A 7,079-nucleotide genomic window follows, 5' to 3' on the forward strand; every position below is an offset into this window, starting at 1 on the left:
GCTGGTGCAAATTTTTCTAGTTATGTTCAATTATTACATATTTCTTCAGTTAGCAATGACTCTTTGTGATTGCAGTCTCGGTAACATTTACAATACTATAATAGTTAAAATAACTAATTTGATAATACATTCAAATTAAAGGTTGTGTCTGTTAATAGGAATTAACAGTAAATAGTTTATTAATGCTAATAATTCAGGAAAAAAACTAACAAATGTATTGCTCATTGTTAATGTTAGTTTCTCTCAAGTGGATGCTCTGCAGTGAATGGGTGCCGTCAGAGTGAGAGTCCAGACAGCTGATAAAAACATCACAATAATCCACACCACTCCAGTACATCAGTTAACATCTTGTGATGTAAGAAGCTGTGTTTGTAAGAAACAAATTAAGGTGTTTTTAAAATTTAATTCTGGTCAAAACACATGGCCATATTCTATAACAGTGCTTTCTGCAGTGAAAAATCCATCCCTTGTTGTCCTCTCAAATCCACCAATATGTTTACAACTCTTTTAATAAACAGTGCTTGATCTGTGCATAATTCTCTCTTGATGACTTTTTCACTTGAAAAATAAATATTGATAGAGAACTAATTTTAGCCAGAAGCAACAGTTTGAAGTTAAAAAGGCCTAGATGGATTGTTTCTTACAAACGCTCAACTTTTCACATCATTACCTGATGGACTGGAGTCACGTGGATTACAGCCATTCTGACGGCACCCATTCACTGCAGAAGATCCATTGGTTGACCAAGTGATGTAAGGCTGAATTTCTCAAAATCTCTAAAACAAAACTCATCTACGTGGGCTTTGGGTAAGCATATTTTCATTTTGGGTAAATTATTCTAGTGTTTCCACAGTCTATATGATGAGTTAGAAAAATCATTATCTAGTCATAAAATACTGGTAGTCATGGAACACAAAATCTTTCTAATTTATTGTTCACAAAGTATACTGTCACATTTGATACTGACAATTTAAGTCTTACTAATTTCAGTGGTAGAAATAGGAAAGGGAATAAAGTATTTGCAATGAAAGTATGACAAGCAATGACTCCCAACCCAGTGTGGCACATTTTGGCTGGCTCCCTGATTTAAAACTCATGATCCATATCATCAGCTTCACAGTATCTCTAAGACAGGGGTGTCAATCCTTCAGCTGGAGGGCCACACTTCTGCAGACTTGAGCTTCAACCCTAATTAAACACACAAGATTTCTGCTGAAGGTCGTCAGGATTACTTCAATTACTGGCAGGAGTGTTGGAGTTCAACTCTGCAGACGTGGCCCTACAGGAGCAGGTTTTGACACTCCTGCTGAAGGGCCTTACCCGGGTGTCACAATCCAAAATGAGCAATGCTGGGAAACTTCAGGACCAACACAGAGCTACTGAGTTATGACTACACATAGCTTTACTATTAAACTGACCAATGTTAAGTCAAAATTAATTGTATAGCTCTTTACAATACATAAAGCAACTTTACAGAAAATTATGCTAATGTTTAAAATACCTTGATAACTTCACGCTTTATATTCACAAATAGGAGATTATAGCTGGGTGATAAAATAGCTTATAGTTTTCTTTGTATGTGGATAAAGATACTTATCCAACTTTATAATATAAGGAGCTTGGCGATAATATATTTACATTTTGCAAAATAAAATATTAGTTCAGATTTTGTAGTATATATTAATTTACATGGGTATAAAAAGCCTGGAACCTAAAAACTGATATATCAGTAAAATATATATTTCCAAATAAATAATACTTTTTAAAAATCTTATTATCCAAACAATGTAATGACATTTAAAAAATAAATAAATAAAACAAATAAATATTCCTGTGCAAGTTTATATTTTATGACGATAAAACAATCAGGTGGCCGAGATTTGCTATATAGTATATTGCTTTACGTGAGTATTTGCAGGTATAATAGGATGTACTCTATATCCAATTTTATATATATATCTTTGGGCAATAATATAGTTTACCTTTTTTGAAGATACAGTATTTGAGATTTGCTTATAGTCTTCATACTGCTTGATGTGTCTGTACCATATGTTTCAGGTGTCCTGACATCTTGGATATGCCCATTAACTGTGTTTGATATTAATTATTAGCTCACACGTTTATTCTTGACCACTCTGAAAACTGTTATAGGCCCTGATGAACACCTCCAGAGTTCAATTTAGGACGTAAGTTCAGTGATAACCATCAAAATCTAATTATAAGCTTTCTTCATAGTTCAGATTCCCTTTTATTATCTGGAGATGGTCTTTGCTGCAAAGCAAATCGAGTAGGCACAGTTCATAACTCTCCTAGTGTAATCAAGCCGCCTTCACATTTACTTTGGCCAGTAAAAACTCTGACACCTGGAGGGCTGATCTGGACACAGCAGCGGACTGACCTGAGCTCTGCCTGGAGCCTCATAAACATGCTTTCATGAGATTTCGGCTATCCTTTGATCAAAAATTCATTTCAGGTGTCATAATGAGTTATTTTACCGTTAATTGGTGTTTTTTTCTCTTTCCAATTAAAGCTGATATTCCAGAGTTCAGTAAAATACCTGGTGAGCTCAAAGAGAAGCCGAAAGATCAACTCTGCATCACGATTAGTGTGAGCTCACCAGACAGACATCCCAGAATTCAATTATTCACCACAGCCAGGGGACATTTAATCAGACGTCCACCAGGCAGAGGTGAGGTAATACACTCTGATTATAATTATGATTGATGACCCTGCGTGATAAAATGTCCTTCGCTGAGTGTTTGTTTTCTTCATTTTGCAAGGCATTATCATGAACATCACAAGGGGGGTGTAATAGGTTATATATTACATGATGTTAACCCATAACCTGCAGTCTGATGATAAAGTTTGTTTTATGGCAAGACACTAATGGCAAAACCACTTTCAGACCCTGCTTAATTTTGATGTTTTGAGCTATTTGGCTTCCATAACTTGACTTCAGACTTCTTTCAAATTAATGCAAAGAAAGCATCCAAAATACACATATAAGAGTACTTTATTAATTTGCGTCTGTAAATTTGAATTACAATGCATATCGTTACAGGCATGCCGTTTTCTTTAAGCTAGTCTTTTTCTCCTGCGCTGTGCTTTAAATCAGTTTTTTTTTTTTTTACAACTTTTTATCTCACAATTCAGACTTCTTTCTTGCAATTCTGAGAAAAAAAGACAGAATTGTGAGATAAATTTGCAGTTGCAAGAAATAAGTCAAATGTTTTTGTTTTTTTAACTTGGAAAAAAAAAAAGATTCTATGGCAGAAACAAAAAATCCTCAGAATTCAGAGAAAAAAGTCAGAACTGCGAGATGTAAACTCGGGAAAGAAATTTCTCGCAATTATTTCTCACAATTCTGACTTAATTGTGCGATATAAACTAAAAAAAAGTCAGAACTGCACGACAACAAAATTGTGAGATATAAATTTGCAATTACAAGAAAATAAAAACTGAATTGTGAGATAAAAAGTCCCTTTTTTTTACCTTTTTTATTAAAATTTTCCATGGCAGAAACAAAATAGTTTAGAATTCAGAGAAAAAAGTCAGAATTGAGATTTGAAATCGTAAGAAAGTAAGTCCTGGATTCCGAGTTCATATCTATTTCTGGTTAATGGAGCGATAAAAATAGGTTATCAATATGATCCAAGAATTTTGAAGCTGGCTTTATCCAGTGTTCACATTTCTGTTCTATGTATGCAATGTATGCAAATGTGTGCATATATAATTAGATAAAGCCTCATTTGTATATTTAAACGCAACATTTCAGAAAACGTGTAATGCAAAACAGTTGTCTTAATGTACTGTGATTAATCAACTGGGGAAATTATGGTCATATCTATTAGTTAAATGTTTTACCCTATTCAGCTGTAGTGTCTTGCCTTAAAATAAAGTGCTTTTAGCGATATGAAATAATAGACAGTCCACTATACACTATATTTCCCCTGAACTCTTCCCTCTCATAATGGTCTTGGGGAAAAGCCCCCCTCAACCCACTTTAATGAGGCAAATCTCTGTTATTGGTTGACATTTTAAAATCCTCTTCCTGAATGGCAGTGCCAGCAGTCATCTTTACAAGAGATTTCTGCTGAAGGTCTTTGCGATGATGGAGGGAATTATAATGGCCTTTGTGTCAGTGTGAATAGGAGCCGGTGGCTTAAGAGTAAAACCTCACCTCACAGATGAGCTCGGGGATCCCAAGATGCTTTGGGTCTTGAAGCCCGTTCATTTTACAGGTGGGTTTAGACCAGATGCCCTCCGCTCCGCTCTGAGATTTAGGGTGATTAAAGAGGGAGGGATCATGTCATGTATTTATCATTGTCAACAAAGAGAAAAGCAATAAAGAGTGAGTCTCCATTTCAACTGTCATTATAAAGCCTAATGTCTGAAAACATTCCGTTAACACCAGATTGAGTAAAAATAGCGATAGGATCCACAGGACTATGAAGTTCTAGAAGGGTCATCCCTAAATTTACGTTTTTCTTGTCATGTGGTTAACATTGTCATGTTTTATATTCAATAAACGTGAATGTATAGAGTAACTTTTTTTTTTTTTTTTTAGACACAACATTGTCACTTAGTCCATTTGTCTACTCTGCCAGCGAAAACAGTTGCAAAGAAAGTCGTGTCTCCCAGCAAAGCTCAGTATTGGTGTTTTGTTCTTGAACGAATCAATGTTACTGAACAAGTCGAATGGGAGTGAATGATTCAATGACTCATTCAGAGCTCACTTGTTGCAACAATGTAAAATCCTCACTACTGTCCGAAATGACATACTGAGTAGGTACATATTTTGAAGAATTACTTACCTTACAGGTTATTAAAAAGTATGTTATATGAATCAGAGAGACGGAAAGAGCGGCTCTGGTATGAATGTGTATTATGGAAGGCAGATGAGGCCAAAAGTCTTTAAAAGGAGCTTTGAAATTTGACCACGATAACATGCACTGTTCTGTGTTAATGCGGCAATTTTACATGTGTTTCTTTTGTATAGGGAGACATGCACATTCTGGCCCTGTTAAAGAGTCAGTTTTTGCCGTGTCTCTTTAGCGTGTTTTTAGTGCATTTAAAGATGTATTAATCATTTCTGTAGCTAATTACAGCTTTGCTTTACTGATGTAAATGTAGGCCTACATTAACGTGGAACTAAACAACAAAAAGGACATGACAAATCATAAGATGCGACTGACATCAAACACAGACAATTTACCGATGCATTATTACTCATGAACAAATAAGGTCTGATATTGAATAAACATGAAGCAAATATAGTCTCAAATACAGCAAATTCATTGGCTGCTGTGCACGTTGTTGCATTAATATAGATAAACATGTGCTTGTTGACATGGTCAAATTTCAGACGATCTGTTTAAAGACTTCTGACCCTGTCATGAACAAAGTCGCATCTTCCACAAACATTCGATAGTGGTGTTTTCTTCCTTAATGAATCGGATCGGAGTGAATGACTCAGTGACTATGTTTCCATGGACATCAGTAATCTAATTATTTACCTTATTCTGAATAAGATATTATGATTAAGGTGTTTACATTGCTTTCATGTTCCCGTTTTACATGTTATAGTACGTAGATCGAATGGCACACGCCATTCGGTGTCCCCTCCAGAATTTCATGTATCAACATATCTTCGTTATGATGCCATATACAGTTTTGGGTGTTTCATTTTTAACTTTACAAAAGCTTTACGTGCAGTTAAATATTTGTCATGCTATACATGCAAACAGACGACGACGTTGTTGAAGCCATGCTTTTTTGTTTGCCGTCTGCTGTGTGTCTATCCTGTTGCAAAATGCGGCAAAAAGTCCTACACCACTGTGATAGTGTGATTATGTCTATACTGCACTTCGATAATGCGACTAAAATAGGAATACTCCACATGTCTTAATTCGATTTGTGTTAACTTCGAGTATGACTTTAGCCGGACGAAGGTAAGCAAAAATCTGTTTACACGGTAGATTCTTAATCAGAGTATTGTCTTAATTGTGTTAAAATCGGAATATTGTTGTCCATGTTAACATACTGAGTGACTCATTCACAACTACTTGTCGCCATCTACTGGCGCAACAATGTAATCCTCACCTCTAATGCCGACTGACACGCTGTCAAACATACTGAGTAGGTACCTATTTTGTTCTATATAGTATGCAGCGGCGGCGCGCAGGTGCTAGATCAATGACAGGGGGAGCTGGCCAATTAATAGTAAATATGACCAAAACAGGTTATTATTATTTTATATGAATAATAAATTCACTATATAGGTGCAATTCAAATGTTTTTATTTTATTTCATTTTTTTATGGGGGTGCCGGAGCACCTGCTAGCCCCTCCCTAGCGCCGCCCATGATAGTATGAATCAGCGGCTCAGGTATGAATGTGTTTTTCATGAATATAATCTATAAGTACCACATTGGTCATGTTGTCCTTGTTATATGACCTACCAGCGTCAGTTGCATTGCTTCACTGGATAGTAAAGTGTCCATTGATGCGAACGTAAGAATCTCGGTGGAAAGGGGTCATGCACTTTTCACCGACTTTTAGTATTTTGCAAATATGCCTCTGTGAATTTGGACATATATACTACTATTTCATTTAGGCTACTGTTTTCACTCACTATAAAATAGGGAAATATACAAATTTGATGCATCCGCAATCTGTCGGAAGAAACACACTGGGGGGATTCACCTCGAAACAATTTTTAACTCAGAAAGTAAATTTGCTAGTAAAGTTCACAAATATGACAAGTTAAAGTAGAACGACTGGAGTAATATTTTCCTGTAAAACGTAGGTAGTCTGTTTTTTTTTTATTTACAAATTTGAAAAATCTTTTTTTAAGTGATTAAAAACATTTCATTGCTGTTGGCAAATCATACATTGCATAAGATGGTGTTTAAATCAGGATATTATTAATAAAGTACCTTCATCCCTTATTTAAAAGAAAAACAACAACAAAAAAACAATTGTCGCTGGTTACCTAATTTTAATAATCACAGATGAGTTGTTGTGAGTTGTCTTTATTTCCTTTCTTGGAACACAACCCAAGATGAGCTTGAAAATGAG

Source organism: Barbus barbus (assembly GCF_936440315.1).
Source record: "Barbus barbus genome assembly, chromosome: 2".
Classification (NCBI taxonomy): Eukaryota; Metazoa; Chordata; class Actinopteri; order Cypriniformes; family Cyprinidae; genus Barbus; species Barbus barbus.